Source organism: Pseudorasbora parva, chromosome 8, assembly GCF_024679245.1.
Source record: "Pseudorasbora parva isolate DD20220531a chromosome 8, ASM2467924v1, whole genome shotgun sequence".
Classification (NCBI taxonomy): domain Eukaryota; kingdom Metazoa; phylum Chordata; class Actinopteri; order Cypriniformes; family Gobionidae; genus Pseudorasbora; species Pseudorasbora parva.
In genome coordinates, this window is record NC_090179.1 from 26,399,678 (window position 1) to 26,426,659 (window position 26,982).

The window sequence follows — 26,982 nt, forward strand, 5'->3', positions numbered from 1 at the left end:
ATGAACTCATGTTATATTGCACACTGTAAACACAACCAAAGCTTCGAAAACACGCGAAGAACGGGACCTTTAAGACATGTTATCCTGCGCCCTATAAACACAACCAAGCCTAGAAAAAACACATAACCACCCCTTAAAGGGATGGTTCACCCAAAAATGAAAATTTGATGTCTATTTGCTTACTCCCAGGGCATCCAAGCTGAAGGTGTGTTTGTTTATTCAGTAAAACACAAATTAAGATTTTTAACTCCAACCGTTGCTCGAATAATGCCTGTCAATGGGGTGAGTTTCTATGAGAGCCACACTAATCACATAGACATACGAATCCATATTAACCCCTGCGGCTTGTCGCTTGACACATTGCTGTCTTAAGACACAAAATGATCGGTTTGTTTGAGAAGTATTTATATATTACATCACTAACCGCTGTGTTTAATATGGATTCGTATGTCTATACGTTTTTACTCTCATAGTCGATCTCGGAGAAATACACCTAATTGACAAGCATTATAACAGTTGGAGTTAAAAATCATAATTTGTGTTCTAATGAAGAAACAAACACACCTACATCTTGGATGCCATGGGTGTAAGTCATAGACCGAAAAAAAATATGGACAACTCCACATCATCCGTTTCCACTTGCCAGATTTGAAGCTTTCAGCGGGCCTTGCACGGCGCTGACATCTTGGGGCCGAGTCTGCGCAGTAGCGATTTCGGACCGGTTGCGCAGTAGAGAGCAGGAAGTAGAGCAGGAAGTACAGTTGCGATATCAAAAACCCGCCCACACTCACACATATGCAGAACAATTAATTATGTTGGTGTGAAATAAACAGTTATGGAAATGTAGAAATTAAAGCTAAAGCTCCAATCTGCTCCCAAAACTTCCGAAAAAAGTCCGTTAGTGCCTCAGTGACAACTTCACTCAGAGAAGTCAATCTCAGCTGTCAATCATGACGTCACCCCCCCCCCCCCTTTTTGTAGCATCAAATAACTTAGTAAAAATAAACTTATTTTAAAAACGAACACTTGAAATGAAATCATCGTGATGATAACTGCCTTCAATGACATAAACTAACTTTGAGGAAAAAATATTTGAAGTGTAATTTTATTGTTTACTTTGCCTCGCGTCCATTAGAAAACACAGAGGGCGGCTATACTGGGACCGGTCACCGGGGGGCGATCGAGGCGCGAAAGCTTCAGTATCTGAGAGGGATACTGGGTAACGTAAAGTAGATAAACATCACATTTTTTATTTTTGGGTGAACTATCACTTAACAGAGCCTATTTTAGTCTGTTGTCAGTGCAACACAAATCAAGGAAGACGCTAATTGGCTGTTTGAACGACGTCAGGAATAGATGCTGCTGCACGCATTTTTATCAACATTTGCTGGTGAGTAGGACTTTTCACTTTACATTTTAGTATCAAACAGCTAATACACTATGAATCCCTAATAAATGAGATGTATAACAGTTATCCAGTAAAATAAAATGTTAGTTTAGGTTGTGTTTAGGTCAACTTTTGCCACCAATCGATCGCATCCGCCACTATTATGCACTATTATGAAGTCAGTTACCATGCACTATGGGATCGTGATCGTCACATCAAATACGCGATATTTTTTCGGCCGATAATCTATGGAGCTAGAAATATGACTAAATGATCTGAATTTGAATTGTATAAATCTGAATTATTGACAAGTGTAATCTAACAAAATTGAATATTATGTTGCATTTTACATAGTTCTGAATTTGAATTTTTTAAAATGTTGAATATAGAACCTTTGAAATTGAACACATCTGAAATGTTTTTGTGTCGAAATTGTTTAGACATGTATTTTCAAACAGCAGATATTTTGTTCTGAATTAGGCTAATCGACTGGAAATATTGAGTTTTTGAAAATACAGATTCAAGATTTCAGATGAAAAAGAAATTCAGATCATCAAATTCAATATTCTAAAATACAGATCATCAAATTCAATATTCTAAAATTCAGATCATCAAATTCAATATTCTAAAATTCAGATCATCAAATTCAATATTCTAAAATTCAGATCATCAAATTCAATATTCTAAAATTCAGATCATCAAATTCAATATTCTAAAATTCAGATCGCAGAAATTCAGATCTTACAGAAAGTAGGCCAGAGGTCATCAGGGAAGAGTAAAGGATGTCAGAAAAATCCAACGGAGCACCATATCTGATCATTTCATTTCCTATTTGTAATGGAATAAAGAGAAAAGATCAAACAACCCCTTTATACTTTTTTGTTTATTTTAGATTAATGCACAGAAAAAGAGATTTCGGCTAGATTTCTCATTTTTCGTGTGGTTTACCGCACAATTGAATAAGGTTGGGTACTGATTAATATTTTATATTTCAGATAAACATTTTTTTCTGTGAAACGGGTTAAGTTGCACAGAGAAGTTGCCTGATCTAGGACATGCCCAGTACAGTTTAAGAAGCGGTAGTCTTCTACTGCTATAAGACTACTATTTTGTTGAACAGACCTGGGCTGAATCTGAAATCGCCCCCTATACCCTCAATACCTGCAAACAAGTTTCAAAATCCGGCCTATCAGGTAGAGAACAGAGTAAATTTTATGTACTGTACAGTGTATTGGGGGGATTTTTGGTGGTATAAATATATTGATTTTGTAGTAATATTCTCATCAGTGTTCTATCAGCTTTTACATAGGCCTAATTAAATCTGCATATTTGTGATATTTACCCCAGGGCGTTATGTCATTTTATAAAGGCCATTTTTTAAAATCTTATTAAATGTATGCATTTCATGTTCAATTCTTACATTTGATTAATAAATGCAGTTATATTAGTAAGACACTAGGGCTTTTACCAATCAAATTAATTAATTTAAACTGCAAAAATAAAACAGCAATGAATAATGTTATGAGATTAATGTTCTAAATGTTTGAATATACAAATACAAAAATGCAATGATACTTTTAAACATGAAACTAAACCGCCAATAGGTGGCAGCAAAAGATCGTCTTAATGAGTGAGTCATTGAGTCGTTCATTCAAATGATTCATTCAAAACGCTGATTCATTCAGTTCAAAACACCGCGCTGAGTGTTGTTCCTTTGGAACTATATTCGTTGGTGAAATCATAGTTGAAATAGAAAAAAAATAAGGTTTTTGAATCTAAAATGTAAGTACCTAATAATGAATTATGCTACACAATTTACGATTGCAATGTAGCTATTTGAAATCGTTTAGATTGCTGCTCACTTGTTTTGATTTCTCCACGAATGTCTCACAAAGAGATAGGCAGCGCCAGCCTCAACGCGACTTTGTTACCAGAGATCCACTCCATTATCAGTCGCTGTTTACATTGAATATAATAATAAATAAATTATCTGGTTATTTTAATGTTTCATTTGTCCTGTCGGGAAAGTAAAACCCTCTTTGATTTGTCCCAGACAAAGATAATGTGGAGCCCTTATAGTCAGCCCTGTGTGTTCATTCATGATTTCTCTCGTGCTGTAAAGCGGAGGTGATTGGTTCATGTCATGAGCGCTGCCGTTTGTTTGAACCGAGGGCTACAGTGATCTGTGACTGTCACGCCATAGACTGTTAAAAAATAGGTCACGCATCATTAGAGCATTATTATTGTTAACAACTTCACCTCCCACCCCCGAAAGAAAACTCATTCATCTACATTCATTCACTTTTTCGAGTTAACTGTATTAGTGGACTAAAGTAGGGAATAGTGAGGGTTTATGGGGGCGATTTTGGATTCAACCCTGGAGAACGACAGATGACGTCAAACGCTTAGATTTTCTTCACTAATCAGCGATTTGTAAATCACGCACGAAAAATGAGAAATCTAGCCGAAATCTCTTTTTCTGTGCATTAATCTAAAATAAACAAAAAAGTATAAAGGGGTTGTTTGATCTTTTCTCTTTCTTCCATTACAAATAGGAAATGAAATGATCAGATATGGTGCTCCATTGGATTTTTCTGACATCCTTTACTCTTCCCTGATGACCTCTGGCCTACTTTCTGTAAGATCTGAATTTCTGCGATCTGAATTTTAGAATATTGAATTTGATGATCTGAATTTTAGAATATTGAATTTGATGATCTGAATTTTAGAATATTGAATTTGATGATCTGAATTTTAGAATATTGAATTTGATGATCTGAATTTCTTCTTCATCTGAAATCTTGAATCTGTATTTTCAAAAACTGAATATTTCCAGTCGATTAATTCAGAACAAAATATCTGCTGTTTGAAAATACATGTCTAAACAATTTCGACATAAAAACATTTCAGATGTGTTCAATTTCAAAGGTTCTATATTCAACATTTTAAAAAATTCAAATTCAGAACTATGTAAAATGCAACATAATATTCAGTTTTGTTAGATTACACTTGTCAATAATTCAGATTTATTCAATTCAAATTCAGATCATTTTGTCATATTTCTAGCTCCATAATAATCCTCCTTAAACAAATGACTGAAAGCTTCACAATGTATTTCTGCTGTAAATATGACATGTTGCTTATCGTGTAAACTACAGAACATGAGTTTGAAAACGATGACACCATGTACGTGTGGGCTAGGTGTTCAGTTCAGTCTATAGGTGCATTAACGTTACAAAATGGCTGAATTTGCTGTCATACTACAGCATTTTTTGTTTTGTTTTCGCGGATCTGTGTGAACAGGGATCGTTTTGACAACATTGTCATCTGAACGCGAAAAAAAGAAGAAAAAAAACGGGAAAGGAAAAACGTTTCCATTTTTTGTACATTGTTATAAAACTACCCTCATTTTGAATGTATTTATTCCTTTTTTTATTTATTTATTTTTTTAAGCATTTTATTTAAGTACATTTGGCTGAGGACCTTCAGTGTGCCCTGACCCCCTGGCTGAGAACCACTGATTTAGATAAAAACATTTTTAAGATCTTTTGATTTGTACTGTATATAGGTATACTGTTCTTGTTCAGTAAGTTGTGAACAGTGTATGGTGTACACTCTACACTTTACTCTGGCGATCTGCAGAATTTTATTTTTCATTGTAGGTACAAATCATTTTGGGATATCTCTCCTTTTAAGAGAGGATTTGTTATTTATTTGTCCTTGCAGGTCAAAGATCGTTCTGATTCTCAACACCTACTCCCCTTTCTTTCAAAAGTTATTGCAGTGTGTGGTTTGTGCTACAGCACAAAATGTTCCAGCCTTTAGGGAAGTTTGACGGTGGAAAGGACAACCTAGTCCATATGTTCCATACATGTAAACTGACCTTAGGCCCTTTAGAGAGGGCCTGTGCGTTGTTGAATTGCCACATAGTGCAAGCCAGTCTTAAGAATGCAGCAGCTTCACAAAGGACCGTGAAGTCAAGACCAAGTTCAATGTCTAGAGGTCAGAACAGGGAATTTCTGCATTCAAAGCACAAGTCATTGGGGGTCTCTGCTGAGGCTCTTCACGATGGAGGGGGTGAAGAGAGGACTCTGTCACAGGCCAGCAAGAAAGACTGCAAAGACTGTCAGAAGAGTAACAACATCCTCCTTTTGTCTCTGTCTTGCCTCTTCTTCTGCTTCTTGTGTCTTCCTGATTCAATATCGATTGGTTGGGATTCAGCTGGCTACGATATGGAATTTCAGAGGCCAAGCATTCAAGGCTGGCACTAGCATTCTGTCTTTACATAATTTCGCTCCTCGGCTGTTATTTACACTGTTGCAGTGTTTGAAGGCCAGAGAGTGAGGAGGCAGGCGCCCAATTCAACCTCTGCATTGTTCTCGGCTGTGGATGGAGAAAATTCCCTGCCAGTGCTGTTTGCTTCTGCTAAAAAGAGAATTGATTCATGCATGGGGTGTAAAAACTAAGGTGACGTGGGGAAGGGGGAACTTATCAGAATTTTGTCAGGTTTGTGTTCCAACTTTCAGACTTGCATTTTTTAGGCCAGTGGTTATTGACTTTTGGTTAGGTACATAGATTTTTCAGTGGACATTGTATTTAATGTAGACTAGACTGCATTTTGTTTTAATAAAAAAAGTAATTTTTGTTCAATAACTATACTGTCAATAGAAATACAGAAACAAAATTATTAAGAAAGATTTTGAAAGCATTACATGAGATCTCATAATAATTTAATATTAATTTACAGTACTAACAAATAAATATATTTTATTATATGATACATTAAGGCTTTTCATGTGGTTGTCCTTTGGACATGAAAATCGGTCATTCACTTGAGTAAAAAAGGTACTTGTCCAGAAAACAAATACGATTTTTGTAAATAACACACCTCTAATGAATATGAATATGAATCCCTCAACTTGAGCGCGAGATAGACGATACCATCTGCGCTATCTATTCTTTGGAAAATGTGGATTGTAAACATTTTAATATTTCAGTATAAATGTGTATTGAAAAATCCAGACATTTGACAACACTACATTGCACTTAGTTTATTATTTCAGATGCCTTTTTGAAAAGACAATTGAAAAATGTATATAAAATTACCTGCATTTGACAGGTTGTTGGGGTTAATGGGGTGGGTGATAATGTCAGTCCCTGTTTTGTGAGGTGCACAAAACACTGGCAATTGCCAGGGAGCACAGGGCACATGAATTAGCACAGGGTTTCTCATTTTATATTATACATTTTTTTTCTTAAACTCATTTTATATATATGCTAATACTGAAACAAAAAATACTCCTAAACTATTTTTTTGTTTCAGAATTAGTTGCAGTCATTTTAGTACTTCAACCTACTAATTTAGGTTAGTTGCCAAGGCAGCATTTCTATTTTTCATATTTTTTAAATGAGTATATAATATACAGCTATATTGCCGAAATTAACAAAAAAAGTAATGTGTGTGTGTGTGTGTGTGTGTGTGTATTATTTAGCATTGGTTAATGCATTAGTTAACATTAACTAACCATGAACAACAGTAGCTTTATTGTTTTCTGAAGGTTATCTTACTACATAAGTACATTAGATAGCAGTTGACAGACAATAAGGGTGAATATTTCTAACTCACCATCTCACTCTAAAGGTAAAAATGCTGTTGTGTACCTTATCAACATTATTTAATAAGCCATTGATTTTGGGCTGTTGGTAAACAATTCTATTCTAGAAACCATCGGAACATCAACGGATAGGTTGTTAATTTTGCACTTTACTATCATTACTTATATTCAACAAAGCATTAATGGATTTTGTGACCCTTATTGTAAAACCTATACTATTTCAACATTACTGATGTGTTAACATTTGTAGATTCTTTATTAACATGAATTGCTATTATTTACTGCTTTGTAATGAACCCACAAATGTTATCACATAAGTTAATGTTGAAATACACTTTACAATAAGGTTATCAAAAACATTGATACATGCTTTGTTTAATAATGTTGATAAGGTACACAGTATTTTTACCTTTAGAGTGAGATGGAAATGTTAAATATTTATTTCTGTCAACTGCTAGAAATTTTAGTTTGTGTTAACTGCTATGTAAATAATGTATGTACAGTAAGATATCCTTTCAAAAACAGTAAAGCAACAGGCATTGTTCATGTAATTAATGCATGAAATAATTGTGTTGTTAATGTGAATACTGGTAGATGCATTAATATGTGCGAGTTAACGCTAACAAAGATTACCTAATGCTGAACAGAGGTGTTGTTCATGTTACCTAATGCCTTAACTAATGTTAACTAATACAACCTTATTGTAAAGTGTTACCAATTATTTTTGTTTAGCGTTTTTCTCTCTCCTGTTTTATAAGAACAGCCCTCCAGTGGAAAACAGATTTCTTCTCGTTGCGTTCTGACATGTTGACTGCAGCAGGTCCCATGTTGCTTGGATGTCTTGACAAAAGTGTTTGCAGGCAGATGCGTGAGAGTGAGTTTATAGAAGCCAATGACGGAGTGTTTCACCCCAAGCTTGTCAGAATGTGTATATGTGCACACGTGTGCAAGTGTGTTTTCCTCCGCATCTGTGCCCCCCTCTTGGTGTGTAGAGCTCCTCTATACTCTGCTGCTGTAGGGTAATCTTTTACACTAGGCAGAAGAAGGCAGTGGAGGGTGGAAATGAGCTTTTCAGTCTCACTCCCTCCCGTATTCCCCCCTCAGCCTCGCTTTTGTACCCAGTGCCCTCCTTGCCTTCCACCTCTATTCTTTCAGCTCTCTCACCTACATTGTTTTGCTCTCTTTCTCCCTCGGTGTACGTTCAGGGCACTATCTGTGACTGTGAAATCAGACCGTGTGCTGTCACCTTCCACATGGCGCTGTTTAAAGCAAATTGCAGCTTGATCACTTGCTTTTCTGTCATTTGTCTGTACTTCAGTAAAAAAAAAAGTTTTTCTTTCTCCTTTCTTTTTCGGGTCTCCTTTCTCCAGTGACCTAGGCTTGCCCTCTAGGGGCTGAGGCAAATCACTGCAGCGGTACCAGTGCCCTCATCGAAAGTGTGCTGAGGCGTAGGCTCCAGGAGCGAGGGCACAATGGGCTGCCTCTTACTCCCTCCTCAGCAGCCTCATTCAGCTCCCCACATATTAGAATAGTTCACAGGGTGCCCCTGCTTTCCAGGTGATAATGAAAGGCGTTCCAAAGAATGCTTTCAACACGACGGTTCCTCTTCAGTGCCCCTCACAAAGTAGCGCACATTCGGGGTATGAATATACCTTAGTGTGAGTAGTGCCTCTTGTTGAAATTCAATTTTCCTGGTATATTTCTTTAAGTGGACTGAAGGTCTATCAGGAAAACTATCAATGCTTTTTATGTCTCTGTTTCGCAAGTGTCACTGTTTTTGGGCTCTTAAAATGGGGGACTATTCAGTTATTCAAACAGGATCTAATGAGGGAAAAACAGATTATGAATTGATGAATCTCAGATGTGAGGGCGAAAGTCATACAGCACTTAGTTACTTTTTTTGGTCTGCTTTAGGTTCCCTAGTTGTTTGGCTTCGATCTAGAAATTCACTTCACTGTCTGTACCAATCATATGTCATATTATATAAACTAGAAATGTCAAAAGATCTTATTTGGCATGACTGTCCAGCACTCACAACCTGTGGAACTTTAATGTAATGTAATGTAATGAAATGTAATGCATTATAAAATAAACATAATACATTTGGTATTTGCCAAAAGTTGTCCATTATTATCAGTTCATGCATTATTTGCGAACTGAACTACTGTTGTGTTAGTGCCATACTCTACCTTTTGTTTTATTTTATTATATAATGCTTTATTTTATTTTATTTTATTGCTTATATCCCCTTAATTGAAAAACATTTGAAGCCAACATGCCCTTTTATTTTAATGTAATATTAGTAATATACATGTTATTTTTTTATGAGTGTTTTTTTTTTTTTTTACATCTTCTAATAATTCAAGTAAACAAAATGATAAATTATGAGCAATTTAAAGCAAATAAGGAGCAATGCTACAATGAAATAATAATAAAAAAAACCCCAATAAAATAGTAGTTTAAACAGTAGAGTATGGCACTAACAACACCAAGGTCAGGGGTTCGGTTCAAAATTTTGAAATAAAAAATTGTGAAGATTAATTAAATTTCACTGATATTGGAATCATTGACTAAAATGTGGTATTGCAGCTACCCTAGTATAAAATAGTAACACTTTTAAATCTCTTACTTTATTTTAAGTTATACAGGATTTCTAAAATGTCTCTACTTTCAGCACACAAGTAATTCTTGACTGCTGAAAACCATTGTTTTACTTATGACACTGCGGGCTGCCTTTTATACTCCGAGTGGCTCCATTTCTCTTTCTGTCTCCTGTCACCAGGCCCTCTTCCATCTTTTCATTTGCTTTCATCAGTCGCTCTCTTGCTCTGTCCATCTCTCTCTCGGTCCATCCCTCTCGCACTCCGTCTCCGGTCTGAGAACGCTGACAGGGCTGGCATAGACAGAGTGCGGACGTCCAGCTTAAAAAGTGACCGCCCTGTCCTGCAGCTGCACAGCTGGGGCGCTGCAAATCTATCATGGCCAACTGCAGCCTGCTAGCCGAACAGACCTTCTGTTAGGAGAGTGAAGAGAGTGAAGAGAGTGAAGAGAGTGGAGAGAGAGAGAGAGAGAGAGAGAGAGAGAGAGAGAGAGAGAGAGAGAGAGAGAGAGAGAGAGAGAGAGAGAGAGAGAGAGAGAGAGAGAGAGAGAGAGAGAGAGAAGAACACAAAGGAAGATATGCAGAATAAGGGATATCAAAATCTAAGGCTGCTGCTTGGGTGAAGGAAGCCCAGTTTTGAGGAGCATGCAAAAGCAAGTCGGGTGGAGGTGGGAGAGGGGCCGTGGCTGCCTTGTGCCGGGGACAGAGGGGGGGCATTAATCATTATTGGCGCACACCTCCGTCCGTGCCGCACCCTGACGGCCCTTCCACCCCTGACATAAATCATAATTCCTCCACAATAGATCCCCTCTCCTGCATGCTGCGGAAAAGTCTGGTACTCTTATTGATTTTTCCTTTTCTCCCTCTGCCTTCCCTATCAGCACCTGCACCCCCTCCCCCTTGTCCACCGTCACCTCTGCCAAGTCATTAGGAAACATAACTGATATGATATTCATAGAATACTAAATAAACTTTACGAGGACGTGTTGTTGTACGTTCCAGCGCCCCCCGCCCAAACCTTTTTGATGCATGAGAAGCAAGTGTGGAAAAAAACAAAACTAATGATATAAAAATTACAAAGCATGCTCTGTGCTATTACACCTCTATTGATTTGTTTTTGAGGTGCACCTAGGCTTATAAAAGTCGCTGGAGGAGATTAGAGAGAGAGAGAGAGAGAGAGAGAGAGAGAGAGAGAGAGAGAGAGAGAGAGAGAGAGAGAGAGAGAGAGAGAGAGAGAGAGAGAGAGAGAGAGAGAGAGAGAGAGAGAGAGAGAGACCTCAAAGAGAGAGATATAGAAGGAAAGAGTATGGAGTTGAATACGCTTTGTTCGCAGACCTTGGGTCAGAATGACTGTAAATGTCTGTTTTTGTGTGTTTTGAGTGATGTTAGAATAGCCTGTAGTGATTTGACTCGAAAAATAGCTCATTGATTTGCGAACCCTGACCCAAAAGTGACCCATGTAGTGCATTACATTATTGTAAAGATTTTACGAGTATTAGTAAATCTCAAATATTATAGATTTTTATTATAATATTATATAATTTTTTCATATCTACCGGTAGTTCATATTTGCATTAAGGGGGCATAACACACACAGTTTCTGCCAATCTTATTAATCTTGAGTACCTATAGAGTAGTATTGCATCCTTTATATGTCCGAAGAGTCTTTAGTTTGATCATATTTATAAAAGATTGATACGCTGTACCGGTTCTTCCTAAAAAATAGCCGAGCTTTTGAAGGCGTGCGTGCAGTGGACGGAGATCTCAAGCACACACACACACACACACACACACACACACACACACACACACACACACACACACACACACCCCTCCCTCCCTAGATAACTTCTGATTCACTATACGCAGTGCCACCATCACGTGATGCGCGTAGGGCACCAAGTGCTGAGGGGGACACCACGAGAATTTTCTCTCAGCACCCCCGGTCAACAAATACGTGAACGCGACACCCGCGGGCATCATAAAGTAATGATGCGTAGGGCATCAAGACGGCCAGCGCCGGTACTGACTATACGTTCGTGTTGTTGACATTATTACGTGCACCGATTGTCAACAAAAGACATTTGATGATTTGGTTTCACTCACTGCCTTCGTTTTCTACTCATGACCGGAAAACAAACAAACACACTTTCAGAACTCCAGAAAAACAAACTGCATCCACTGTTTTCTTAACACCGGGTTATTTGGGAAGCTGAACAAGGATATCTTTCCATCACAACCAGAAACACACTTCTTTAGTGACATTGATTTTGTGGTTTAAAAATAAAATGACAGCGCTGCCGACGGCTCTTGTAATCTGAACGAAGCTCGTTGGCGCTCTTGCTCTAATTCTGGTTGATGACTTCATAACTTCATAAAGGGCCATGCTATAAAAAAAACATTCCGAAACTTTATTGAAATTCTGAAAGAGTGTATTTGGCACAGCAATACTGTCCAACTAATTATTTTCAATTTTGACCAAGTTTAGCATGAGAATCCCTTTAAACAGTGTATATAAGTCACAATGCACTATATACACTATATTCAAAATGTTGGGGTCAGCAATTAATCAAAAGTGAGAGTAACTACATTTTTAATGTTATAAACATTTTCTATTTCAAATAAAAACTCTAAAATAAAAATACTCATAGAAGAATCCTGAACAAAAGCTCACAGTTTCCTCCTAAAATAGTTTTGAGTATAGATAAGATAATATTTCTTGAGCTCCAAATTAGCATATTATAATGATTTCTGAAGGATCATGTGACACTGTAGACTGGAGCAGTGGCTGTTGAAAATTCAGCTTGACCATCACCAGTTTACCAGTTATTTGATGCTATAAAAACAGGGTGTGTGACCTCATGATTGATAGCTGAGATTGACGGCTTCTCTGAGTGAAGTTGACACTGAGGCACTAACAGACTTTTTTTGGGAGGAGATTGGAGCTTTAGCTTTAATTTCTACATGTCCATAACATCTACATTCTACATGTTTCACACCAACATAATGAATTGTTCTGCATCTGCGAGAATGTGGGCAGGCTTTTGATATCACGCCTCTCTACTTCCTGCTCCTGTCCAGAGACTATTGTGCAGACTCGTCAACGCCTTATTCGGACCTCCGGAGGCTTCAAAAACTTCAGCGGAAGAGAATGAAGTCATGTTGTCCATATTTTTTTTTACGGTTTATGGTCCGCTCCCCGTTACGTCTGTATATGCTCCGGGGGTGAGGGGTTGCAGTTCACAACCTTGCTGCTAGATGCCGCTAAAAATCACACACTGCACCTTGAAGTTTTTCAGATATACCTACCTTATAAAGTAGATTTAACAGTAGCATTAAAGAAAGAAACAATATAAAAACTGAATAATGAAATGTGAAACACTGCATAGTCTTCGCATTAATTAAATATACATTTGTACAAAATGTATTAATTTAATAGCAGTGATTTTTTTCTTTTTCTTTTGTTGTTTGACTGACAGCAGCAGGTATACTGTATGTGTGTGTTGTTCTCACACACCCCGTAAAGATCCCATAAAGACACTTGACATTGATGTGACGTGTAATGTCTCTACAGTGTCTTAAGTTTGCTTATGATCTACGATTTTCTTTCTTGTTTCTTTTTCTGATTCGATCTAGCACATAACATACCATTTCACTAAGCTCGTGAACAATTTCAGCTTCAGCGTCATCATTACGGCACAGCCCTTTATGGCATTGACCCTGCCTTTTGTTTCCACTGGGTATGTTATGTTACAAGGTCCCCATTCTGGGATCGATCCCGGAATCAATCCCAGGACGTGTTTGCGTTTACTCTGAACTTACGCACTCTGGCAATTCTATGGCAATTTTCTGGGATCAACATGCGTATTAGTCTGCTGTCACTTTAAGACCTAATGCACAGATCCTATTGACAGCATCTGATTTCATTTACATTTACTTAAGACATAACTGACTGTGTGTGTATTTGACCATTCGACTGCAATAAGCCTCAAAAGAGAATTGAGTTTGAGAGGCGGCTTTCTGTCCGAGCGCTTCGGATGTATTTCAGCGCAAGTTTTTTTCCATAGCTTTATTGCTATTAATAACTTTTTTTAACACCAAGCAAGTCACATGTAAGTAGTCAGTAAGTAGTCACATGTAAGTGTGCTCAGTCTGTTCAAATGCGTTGACCTAAAACAACATTTTAAAGTAGCCGTTGGAATATGCATATTGTGATATGTACATTTGCAATGTTTTGATATATTGTGCATCCTTACTCTCAATAGTAGTTGCTTAAGAAGTTCAAGCCCCCCATAAGTGAACAATTTAAAAATTTTGCTCATGAATGCTCACTTTTGGACATTTGTTTTTTCATCTCAAAATAATCTTCCACTCTTAAAATATGTATTAAAACACAATGAAATACTTGTGATGTGTATGTTGCTTAAAAAATATTTATATAGAAAACACGGTTACACTTGAATAGCTCTCAGTGGAGAAATATGGACCACATAATGATGTAATTATCAGAATACATGTGTGTAAATGAGAGGGAACCAAGTGGAACAGTGAGGTTAGAGGGAGAAGTGGTAAAGAAGGTGCAGGATTTTAAGTACATAGGGTCAACAGTCCAGAGCATTGGGGAGTGTGGAAAAGAGGTGAAGAAGTGTGTGCAGGCAGGTTGCATTGGGGGAGAAAAGTGTCAGGTCTGTTGTGTGATAAAAGTGTACCAATAAGAATGAAAGGAAAGGTGTACAGGATGTTGTATGTTTTGGAGACAGTTGCACTGAGGAAAAGACAGGAGGAAGAGCTGGAGTTAGCAGAGCTGAAGGGGTTGAGGTTCTCTTTGGGAGTGACGAGGATGGATAGGATCAGGAATGAGCACATCAGAGAGACAGCACGTGAGATGTTTTGGAGACAAAGTTTGAGAGGCCAGGTTGAGATGGTTTGGACATGTTCAGAGGAGGGAGAGTGAATACATTGGTAAAAGGATGCTGAGGTTAGAGCTGCCAGGCTGGAGGTCAAGAGAAAGACCAAAGAGGAGGTTTATGGATGTAGTGAAGGAGGGCATGAAGGTAGTCGGTCTGAGAGAAGAGGATACAAAGGATGGGAATAGATGGAGGCAGATGATTCGCTGTGGCGACCCCTGAATGGAACAGCCGAAAGAAAAAGATGATGTAATTATGGCATCTACCAACAAGTAGTTAGAACTGGCTAACCAGCCAAATTTTGACCCTTTGCTTCGGATCTCCTCCTTAGGTTTGAACTTAAAGCGGTATACTGCCACTGCTGTAGCGCAGCCAGCATTGTTATGTTTCAAATCAAAGGCAAATTTTCAAAATAACCATTTTGCAGACATGTGACACCTGTGGATAAATCTGCAGACTGTTTTGACACGTCTTAATCTTTAGCGGGTCCTTCTGCATCCCTCAATCCCTGATTTCCTTGGCTTTTTCCTTTTTCTGACCCAGGTAGGCTTTGCCTTCATTTCTCTGCAGGTTGGATCCATGTGGATGTTGCATGCACTTGACATGGGAGCAATTCAGTCGGTGCAGGCTGAGGCCTGGCCGGGATTAAAGCTTGGGTGGAGGGATATTAATGTGAAGCGGAGGGGACAAGGGCGCTCCTGTCCAATTACTCTGTACCTAGTCACTGCCATCCGGCCGCAAAACAACAGAGGAGGAAAGGATTAATTGCCTTGGACTCTGCCCCCACTACAGGCCCAATTATGGAAACATATTGGCTCCCAGCGTTGCCACAGACACTGCTGTGCTGGGATATTGTGTGAAATTTCTAACCGTTTCCAGAGGTCAGGACGAGTGGACTGAGGCAGAGGCTGAGAAAAGAGTGGTTGTGGTGGCTATGTGTGTTTGAGCGCTGCTGTGTTATCTTGGTTAGCACGTTGTTGATGTGGCCTGTTATGGGTGTAGAGAATGAGACTGTGGTTGGAAGCAAAACAAACAAACGGAATTGGAATTGTTTTTATATTCTTTTGTCTTTTATGATTTTATATTACATTCTTTATTCTTCTCTCTGATTTGAGTAGGTATACACTATAGTAAGTATATACTAGAGTAAGTAAGAGTTTTGAACCTTTTGGGTGAAGAAATTGTTTTTTGTGGCAAGTGCCGGTACTGTTGCTTCTACTCACTGTAGGATTAGGGATTTGAACAAACCACCCACACTTAATATAAAAATTTCAGCACTGAATTTGTTCTGTACAATTTTGTGCCTGTTTGCAGGGATAGGTACATTTTTAAATGTAAGAGTTGACTACCTTCAATTTGCCACAGGAAGTCGAATTTAAGTCGGAATGACAGGAAATATAATTGAGTGAATTACAGTTTTAAGGAATTTTGCACAGGTAATACATTCTGGGAAATAAATGAACATACAGTGCATCCGGAAAGTAGGTTATTCACATCACTTCACTTTTTCCACATTTTATGTTACAGCCTTTTTTTAAAATTAATTTAATTAATTATTTTCTGCAAATTTTTTACAAACAATAGCCCATAATGGCAATATGAAAGAAGTTTGTTTGAAATCTTTGCAAATGTATTAAGAATAAAACAATGAACAAAATCACATGTACATAAGTATTCACAGCCTTTGCCAGGACACTCAAAATTGAGCTCAGGTGCAACATGTTACCACTGATCATCCTTGAGATGTTTCTACAGCTTGATTGGAGTCTACTTGTGGGAAATTCAGTTGAGTGGACATGATTTGGAAAGGCACACACGTGTCTATAAGGTCACACAGTTAACAGTGCATGTCAGAACACAAACCAAGCCATGGAGTCCATGGAATTGTCTGTAGATCTCTGAGACAGGATTGTATTGAGGCACAGATCTGGGAAAGGGTACAGAAACATTTCTGCAGTTTTGAAGGTCCCAATGAGCATAGTGGCATCCGTAAATGGAAGAAGTTTGGAACCACCAAGACTCATACTAGAGCTGGCTGCCCAGTCAAACTGAGCGATCTTGGGAGAAGGGCCTTAGTCACCCGATGGTCACTCTGACAGAGCTCCAGAGACTAGTCAGGATCGAGGTAAAGATGAATGCAGCAATGTAGAGAGACATCCTTGATGAAAACCTGTTCCACAGCGCTCTCGACCTCAGACTGGGGCAAAGGTTCATCTTCCAACAGGACAACTACCCTAAGCACACACCCAAGATAAAAGAAGTAACTCTGTGAATGTCCTTTATAGTCCAGCCAGGGCCCAGACTTGAACCCGATTGAACATCTCTGGAGAGATCTAAAAATGGCTGTGCACAGACACTTTTAACCTCATCCAACCTGATGGAGCTTTAGAGGTCCTGCAAAGAAGGATGGGGCAAACTGCCAAAAAATAGGTGTGCCAAGCTTATAGCATCATACTCAAGAAGACTTGAGGCTGTAATTGGTGCCAAAGGTGCTTCAACAGAGTATTGAGCAAAGGCTGCAAATACTTATGTGATTCTTAATGAATATGCAAAGTTTTTAAACAAACTTTGTTCATGTTGTCATTATGGACTATCGTTTGTAGAATATTAGGGAAAATAATGAATTGTGTCTCTTTTGGAAAAAGGCTGTAACGTAACAAAATGTAAAAAAAGCTAAGTGCTGCAGATACTTTCCGGATGCACTGTAATGTTTAGTTGTTTTTTATCGTTCTTTCTAATATTCTCTAAAAAACCTATTTATCAGCCACCCCCCTTTACCCCGAATGTTTTTTAACAATGCAAAATGATGACAATCCTTTATTAATTTGATTTGACATCTGTTTGTTCATCTGTTTATTTGTTAATTTAGGGATTTTACTCCACAACATCATCTCAAACAGTACATTTTTGCTCTACATCCTGGGCAGATTCCTTCTTTAGATTTCCTTTTAGCTTATCGATGGGAAAGGATGAGATTCTTTATTTCTCCCTCAAATCGAAGTAAATGAAACCATTATTGTATTTGCTAATCACGGAATGCTATACTTTGTCTTTGAATGTGTCGACACCATTGCCCCACAAATGGAGACTGCATTGAGTGCAGTTTACTTGGCATGTTGACTGATGTGGACTCCATGATTCCTGAATTAAATTGGCTCTTGATGAATCTCAAATGTCCTTTCCTGTGCAGAGCAATACAAATCCAATGAAATCCACTCACAGCTCAAATAAAGCCATACATTCCACACGGAACCGCTGGATGGGGAGCTGGGCGAGGAAAAAAAAATTACTGCAGCATGAGAAAGCTGTAGCCGAGGTGCGGGAGGCCAGGAGATGAAGGAGAGAAAGCATTGTCCGGGCTGTGCTGCATTAGGCCTGTCCTTTAGCGTGCGGAGGGAAATATTACAGGGATGAGATCCTTGTGTCGCCTCTACGCCTTCAGCACATCGAGTAGACGGGTCAAGCCAAGAGTAAATCAGCTTGTGCTCCACAGGCCCAATTTCCCCCGAGAGCTCCATCCTAGACCCACTCAAATCAAGTAGGCTGCCCGACTTTCAAACAGAAAATCAAGGAGACTCCGCAACCGTGGACAGCACGCCTCTCAACAGAGTAAAATGGAATTTAGTGAACTTTTCTGTTGATCTGCCCAACAAAATGCACATTGTTTTCCCTGACTCTCTTTCTTTTATTTTTTTAAAGAACCCTGTCCAATTGAGTTGCATCACATCTTAACGCATGGAAGGGACCGAAAACGTTATCATTGGGGTCTGGGGAATTGATGTTTGTGCCCCTGCAGAGCTATGAGGTGTGTGGATGATGGCTGGTGTTCAGGCACGCTCCCGGCGTTCCGCAGCTGCGGTGACTAAGCACCCTCTTCTCGCACCCTCGCCCTCTTCCGTGCATACCCTAATGTGAATAATGTTTCTTCTCAAACTCCTCTGTTATAAATGGAGTGCCACTCGGCACAATGGCAAAGTCAGGGCTCGTATTGATTAACTCTCGTCATCGACTCCCACTCCCACTTCCATGATTTATGATTGTCTGTTATTTTTGCATTAGCAATCAAATTCATCTTGTCTTTCCTGACTAGGGTCTGGCTGAGCAAACAGTAAACATATTTAGCTTGCACGGCATTGCTCCCAGCACTGGTCCATTAAACATGCCGCTTTAGGGAGAGAGAAAGGGAAAAAAAAACGTTCCTGGAGGCCTCTCAAGGGCCCCCAAGGGCCAAAATAGTAGGTGTGTTCTTATTCCTGTGAAGTCCTAATGTAACTTTATTCACATATCAGTATTGTGCTATAATGACTGAAGTATTATAGGGTATATCATTTCTAGAATGATAATGAAATGGTAAATAATTCTCTTGTTGGTGTTTTGTAATTCTAATATATTGTTTGCTGTGCATAATTTAATCCTTTTATGGTTGTTTTCATATGAGCCGTGCTTTTCATTCTAAGTATACCCACATATTCATAGATGTATATTTTTTGCCATCCACTCAGATGTCAGTTAGTTCCTATTTATTTATTTACTTTATTCATTTAGAAGACTGCTTCATGGACAGTAGTGTCTGACAAATACTGGTAGCCTACAGCACACCTATAAACTACAGGGTGCATCAAACTGAGCAAATTTGCACAATATTGGTCATAAATATTCCCTGATTTTCTTGAGTTGAGTTATACATAATGGTCAAAATGTTTATGAAAAAGAAAAGAGCTTGTTTCACTGAAGACTTGGAAAGTGACAGCCGAGGAGACGCCTTTAGTCCAGATATCAATGATTTGTCTGTCTATTTATGATACAGGCTTTGAAAATAAAATAGGAGATGACTGCAAGGCTACGATCAGCTATCAGTTTAAACACAGTGTCCACTGCTGTCAATTTGGAAGACTGCCTATATCCCTCCAAACCAGATCTAGAAAATGTCAAGGTACACAGCGATAAGTAATAGTAACCTCTTTTCTTCTGTGCTTTTTTCCTCGTAGCCGCCTGGCTCTTTAGCCTGTGGCTTGAAGTGATAATAACAGCCGTGAGTGAGAGGTGTCCGGGTGAAGGAGGGTCCCTTCTCCTAATGGCGAGGGCTGTCTGCTCCTGTGGACCCTCGGCTTCAGCTTCATTGAGATTCCATTAGGAACGTGGTAGTGCGCTCCAAACCTAACCCCCCACCCCGGTTCAGGCTGACACTTGTGCGGGATCGTGACAAATTGGCTCTGTCATAGCGGACAATTTTGAGATGAGAAGTAAATTAAACATGTAATCACACAAGGAGGTTCTTGGCGAAGTTTGGGGCCATCCGTGTCATAGCCTTGCGTTGTGTTCCTTTTCATTCCTTTCAAACTCTTCGTAGGAGCTAGTGTCACTACCAGAGGCAGGAGGAGTAGTGCACTTGAACCCTAGTAATGGCTCTGGATTGTGTTTGAAACACTCCAGAAGTCTCTTTGCTGACATTTGATTTCTTTGTGGAGAGCGGGATAAAGGCACTCTAACTTACGGCGACTGAACAGGTACAATATCCCACAACAAAAAAAAGAAGAAACTACATATAAAATGTTATTGCAGCATTGCCCTGTGCTTACAAGGTATCCGTCATTGCAGCACAGAAGCTACTTGTCTGCAGTATAGTTCTTGTGTTTTGTCCTTGTGATCTCATGGCCAGATCCCATAATCAATGCCTGAGCGGTGGCTTTGGCGCTGAGCGTGTTTGTGGTGAGTGGAGGAAGCAGCAGGAAGTGTTCAGGGCTGCTGAAAAATTAAGTCCCGTCGGTGTAATTCAGCAGTACACTGATAGCATCAGGTTTCAGTTGGCTGTATCAGGCAGGTATTACCACCCACCAACTGTAATCACTAATGAAGCCGGCAGCGAGTTTATAACGCGCTAAATGATGCGGTCCACTCCAGATAAACACGTCCTAAATAAACGATTTGGGTGGTAATTGCACTCTGCCAGGGCCCCGTTAATAGAGTCAACTCTGCTGATGAGAGGGTTAACTTCTTTTCCGAAGGAGCCTCTCACTGGCTCATTGCACTCTCATTTCTACGGAGATCTTGGCATTCCCCTGGTTATCAGTGTACTTAAAAAGAAAACCTAATTAGACCAAAAAAAGCCCTCTTTTTTTCTTTTTCTCTAATTAGGTCCTTAACATAATTAGCAGGTAATGTTAATAACCCTCTTTTAAACTCTATTAAAAGGCTGTTTGAGAGTAAGTGGTTGAGGAGGATGTCCTGCGTGGAGCCACGGGTCCCTTGGTGGGTGGAAGCGGGAGACCGGAGAGGCATGCTGGGACGTCGGGAGTGCCACTGCATTATAGCTCGGGCCCCGCAGGAGTCCCCTCATCATCAGACTGTATGCCCAGTGCATTAATATCAGCACCTACCCCTCCCTTCCCTCGCTCCATCCCCTGGGCAACACCAGGTCTTCATCGGGGCGGTCTGGAAAACAATGGCTGATTTAAAAGTGGTGCTGGTGTTTGAGCGACATTAACCATGTGGCCGTTGCTGAAGTAAGGCTGGAATTATAATCCACCAGGGGGCATTGTGTCTTCAGTAATGTTCTCGCAAATTACCATCGAGAGGACTGGGACCATTGTCATTAATGTAACTCCAGTGAAATATTTATATGGGTTTTGGGAAGTGCTCTAGGTTCCAGTGAGTGGTCTGTTGGCTTCGCTGAGGAGGAGGAGGATGAGGAAGATGCCGCCGTCGACCAGAAGAGCCCAGTCCTCGTCTTTAATTAAGTATCTGAAACATCAATTTAAATGTAAATATCGGTGGTGCAGCTCCACTCATGCGTAAATTAGAGCGTTGGCCCGGCACATTGCTCTCTCTCTCTCTCCCAAGTCCCCGCTCACTTACTCTGACATCTGCTCACATCTGCTGGGCCCCGGGCTTTCCCCAACACACACACACACACACACACACACACACACACACACACACACACACACACACACACACACACACACACACACACACACACACACACACACACACACACACACACACACACACACACACAATTGGACTCATTCTTGTGCAAGCAAATTTGCATCCATAAATCTATTCTATACAAACTAATGAAGAATCATATACGTTGTTGTATATCACATACATTATTAGACTTGCAAAGTTTTGAAAGTGACAGTCGCATTTGTTTGTCCGTGTGAACCATTCTGTAGTCGTAAGGAAAGAAGTCACCGCTCATACTACCGCAAACTCATCTTATAGTTTTAACCATGACTGGCAACATACTTGATGTTAGCTTTTTTGGGCTATGCTAACTGTATATCATAAAATGGCTTACATTTATGCATTTGGCAGATGCTTTTATCCAAAGCAAATTAAATTGCATTCAAGTTATTCATTGTATACGTTCTTGCTTTCCCTGGGAATCAAATCTATGACCTTGCCATTGCTAGCGTCATGCTCTACTGTTTGAGCTACTGGAAACCATGATGAGCAGTTTTCTTTGCTGTGTTGACACTTTTCCTTTTAAAATGGTCATATCCATCACTTTAAAAAAATAAAAATAGCCAATAGACTTTTGTTTACACAGTATGAATATGTTTTGGTTCTTGCTATTGCTATGTAATATTGGAGCAGTGTTTGGAATAAATGAGTGTGCAGTGTGAGTAAAAATTAGCATGTGTAGTATGAGTATGGGGGGGGGGGGGGGGGTGTTTGTTTATTAAACTGATGCTCTTTAGGAGTTTGCTCTCACAGTGCATGCATTAGTTAGCATATCGCTAATCAAACTTTAAAGGGTTAGTTCACCCAAAAATGAAAATTCTGTAGTTAATTACTTATCCTAATGTCGTTCGACACCCGTAAGACCTATATCTTCGGAACACAAATTAAGATATTTTTTGTTAAAATCCGATGGCTTAGAAAGGGCTTCATTGACACCAATGTCATTTTCTCTTTCAAGACCCATAAAAGGCACTAAAGACGTCGTTACAAAGCCCATCTCACTGCAGTGATTCTACAATAATTTTATGAAGCGACGAGAATAGTTTTTGTGCACAAAAAAAAAACAACCTAAATGACTTCTATAGTGATGGGCCGAAGTTTCGAATGGTTATGAATCAGCGTATTAATTCATGATTCGGATCGAATGATGAATCATGAATTAATACTTTTGGCAGTTATATTTGGCAGTTGGCAGTTTGACACGCGATCTGAATCATGAATCAATACGCTGTAAAAAAAAAAAAAAAAAATCATTTTTGGGTGAACTAACCCTTTAAAAGGGGAGGAGGATGGGGTAAAAAAAATAATGAATACATTTAATACACTTTTTTATATCAATTTATAAAGTTTTAAAAAAAATGAAAATGCTTATTATAAAAAAATTAAATATATTTTTTTATATATTTAAAAATATATAATATTTATATATAAAAAAATGTAAAAACACATTTTAATGAAAACGTATCTCGCTTTGTGAATGTTCAGAGAGTGAATTTGAATGTAGAATGCAGTTGTCACTCCTCTAAATATCCCAACTTTGTTTCTACAGCACTCAGAAGAGGAACAGCAACCGTATATAGCTGCAGTGTGTACATGGCCTTAGAGAGACTTACCTGACTTCTTGTTATGATGATGAAGACTCCAGTGGTACACCGTGGAGCTGTCCCATAACCTGAGTAAGTGTGCGCTCTCCCCGGGTCTTTTTTATAGTCCAGTTCATTACCAGTATAGTCAAATCGTAGTATATGTCTTTTTATCTGACTGTTGGGTGTTATTTTCCAAGCTGCTTTAAGTTTTATTTTCTGACTGATGGATGGTGCTATTTTCTGTCTGGCACATGCACATGGTCCTCTTCCTCAAGACCCTGTTCTCTGACGTGCATCGTAGCCTATCAGTGTAGTTGCACTGGCGTATGGTCTGGTTTCCAAGCTGAATGTTTTGCTAACATATTTTGTGAGATGATGTAATGTTGGCCTTGCAGATCTAATAAAAAGCCCCCATGTACAACGAGAAGCTGAAAGTCGCTAAAGGGTTTGTCCATCTAGCTTTCCTAGCCAGCTTGCCAGAACCTCTTAGAACCGGTGCCATGACATTTTGGCTCGAGGCGTGAAGGCTGGAACAGTGAGACAGAAACAAATCCCCCCACACAGCGGAATCCCCTGAACCGTGGTGCGAACCCGGCGCGAGGCGGAAAGGCACCTGTGCTTGCTTGCACTGCTAGGCAGTTGCGGTGGCGGGCCACCTCGCCCTGTCTGTTAGGCCATTAGGACACAGCTCATAAAGGCCGGGCAGGGAAGGAAAGTAATGATTTAATGGGGCTACGGGGGACGGGCGCTTCTGCTTACGACCCCCCGAGGACCTCCTTCTCCTGCCCACGTCCTAATAGCGGAACAGCGGCCGAGCGGGCGCAGGGGAGGCTGTTCCACCGCTTAGTTCCCCTAACCTGCGGCTGAGCTGATTAAACAGCTAATATTCAATCGCCTGAAAGGAGCCTGCAGTGGAGAAAAATGGAAACTTTGAGTAAAAGTGGGGAGGGGGTTCATAATGATATCTTTTGTGCTCCTTCTCTCGATCGCCGTAATCTCCGTCATCTCATTAACTGGTGACACTCTCGTAATGACTTAAGAAAATCTTTACAGGGCTCACGGAGGCTTGACATTAAGTCAGTGCAGCACTACACTGTATTGAAAGGGTCTGTGTATGACACTGAGCTGCTAGTCTAGTCTAGAGTTAAGGGTATTAGAGTGACACATACACTCTGAGGAACAATGAAGAGCTGTCTCTCAGAGTGGAAATGTCATATCAACTACAGCTTTCTCATAATGTTCTGCTAATTCTGTGATTGAGGTTCAACAGCTTCTCCGGCCTTTTCGTTATTGTGCTTTGGTGCCACCTGACAGCAAATGACAAAGGAAACGGAAGGGAAGGCAAGCTGGCACCGAACTACTTCTACGGGCTGCCAAAATAGCGGGACGAAAATGGCCTGTAATGCCCTCTGTGGCCTCGTCATAAGAGGATAGGGAGGTTTGCTAGGCCGGAGGAGAGATAAAACAAACAAAAAAAGACACAGAGTCAATTTGCAACTCTATTCTAATGTAGTAATTTGAGAAAATCCCTCAATTCCAAGTCCTAGCTGAGAAATTGGCCTTGGCGGCCACTGGGCGAGCAGGGGGGAGGGAAAAGAGGTTGTCGATGTGGGCGTGCCAGCCTAACTCTGGTGCCCGTTGGCAGCAGAAGATGCTCAATGAGGACCACCCTGGCATGGTGAGTAATTCCCTTGTGTACTCGGCAGACTGAGCTCTTTGCATCCTGGCATGGCTCCCTGTGCCCATTCTTAGTCAACAGGATTAGGTCTGCTTATTGCTGGCTCTTCAGGATCACCTATACTCTGCATTGTACACGCACAATATTAGCTCACCAGTTTGGCTACGACACGAACGTGGCTGTTCGTTGGCTTTTTGTTTTTTGATTCCCCCCCCTCCTCTACGTATGTCAGGGTGCTGATGAGGCTGGAATGGTGATGGAGCAAATCCGACCCTGCCTGAAATGACATTAGGCTTGAGTACATTAGCCATGCCATTTAAAGCATAAACAGAAACAAATAAATCTTCCCCTTTAGTTCTGATTAAAAGCCCATTTTAATTATAGGGTTATTATGTGCTGCTAGCCAAGCACATATAAGTTGAGCTTGCCATTTGTTTTTCATTACGGTTACACTCTCAGCAGGTGATGGAAGAGGCATTTTGATTGGTATGTTGTAGTTAATGCTCTTAACATAAAGGGATTTTACATATTTGAAAAAGATTTTAAAATATAAACAAATAAATAGGTTATTATCTTTTAAGTAATCAAACCGTGCAAAACACAAAATTTTATTTTAATATATCTTAAAGTTCCCATGAAATGAAGGTAGTGTGCTACAAAATTTGCATTTAGAAGATCATAACTTACGGTTTCTGCCAATATGGATCAAGTATTTTGATGACATCGCTCTGCACTTCTGCTTCTCACCAGATTTTATGTCCAATAATATGCTCTCTGGAATCTAAAGCATCCGCCCCCCTAAATAAACACTGAAGCTGTGGCTAAAATCACTTGTTTACACAATTACAATTTCCTACATGGTGATTGGAATGATTCAGACAGTGAATGAAGTCTGGTTTCATGTTAGTGTCACGTGTACCGCTGCAGTGCACACGGTCTGCTCCGGTCCAGAGACACGATAGCACAGAGTTGATCATATGCGCGAGTCGACGCATACCATATCAGACCCATTTGAATTGTACACAGAATGTTTTAAAGCAATTTGGAGGAGATTAGGAGGAGAAACGGTTAGAGATTAAGAGGAATCTGTGGCTTTACTGAGCTCAACAGCTCTGGCCGAATTGTGATATAAACAAAACGCTATTGACAATTTTTCAAGGCCCTGTCTTCCTGTTTCAGTGGAAATTACGTCAACACATTGAATAATGCTGCGCGTTACAAGGCACTTCGTTGGGCCTTTAAAATGTAATTTATTCCTGTGTTGGCAAAGCTGAATTTTTAGCACCCATTACTCCAGTCTTTATTGTTACATGAATTTCAATACTGAAAACAGTTGTGTTATTATAATATACATTTCTTTGATATAATCAATTATTCTTGAAATAATAACTGGCTCTCCTGTGTGTGTGCTGGAAGTGAATTTGTTTGAATGTTATAATGGGTAAATTATATTCGCAGAGATTGACAACCTTGTGCCAGCTGTGGCACAGGACCGACTTTTGTTTTGGTGAGCACGCAGCTACCCCTCAACCACACACCAGGGCCACTCAGTGCATTTAGGTTACACTGTGTCACGTTTAAAATGTTAACGGTACAGAATGTCATTTGCGAAATCGGGGCGTTTGCTCCAGAAAATTAATTCGGCTTACCCCCGGATCTGGGCTCCTGTCTCCAGGCCAGTATTATGCTACCCTTTTCACAAAGAGTAATATTTAATGAATAAGACTATTAATAACGGCTGGGTCTCGGGGGATGTTTCTTGGTAACGGATCGGCACAGACAAGATTACGTACGGGAGAGGGCATTGTTAAGGTTTGGATTCTTTCATGCATCCTCAGAGGGAGGATGTGCCGTTTCCTTTTTTTTTTTTTTTTTTTTTTGAGCGAGCTGCACAATGCGGTCCTGCAGCTCCATGTTTTTATGTTCTGCCATAACAAATATATTTTTTGCTCCAATATTGTTGCTCTCAGTGTTTTTTAAATCACTGCGTTATGGCAGGTGCTCTGCAAAATGTAATACCATCTCTCATCTTAGTGCGCAGTCGTTTGTCTTATAGGTTTGTGTGTTTGAAAGAGAGAGAGAGACCACGGGAGAGGGAAGGGGATAATGGAGAGAGAGGAGGAAAAAGAGAGCAAGAGAAAGATTATGAGAGTGTATGTATTGTACACCCTAGTCTTTTATTATGTCTATGAGCACATGTCTGCCAGCATGCATTTCCATGTGTTTGTTCATCTGTGTCTG

The 26,982-nt window shown here is 39.8% G+C and overlaps 1 long non-coding RNA gene across 3 annotated transcripts in view; it reads left to right on the plus strand.

Annotated features, from left to right (window-relative positions):
- Positions 1–1,189: 1,189 nt before the first annotated feature.
- LOC137084359 (uncharacterized) overlaps positions 1,190–26,982 on the plus strand; it is a 181,024-nt gene continuing 155,231 nt past the window's right edge. For 2 of the 3 annotated variants that reach the window (XR_010906748.1, XR_010906746.1), the window contains exons 1-2: positions 1,254–1,390; positions 23,027–23,153. This is a non-coding gene — a long non-coding RNA (uncharacterized lncRNA). Of the gene's footprint in view, positions 1,220–1,253; positions 1,391–23,026; positions 23,154–26,982 lie in introns of those variants that run through there. The other variant, XR_010906747.1, reaches the window with a different exon arrangement.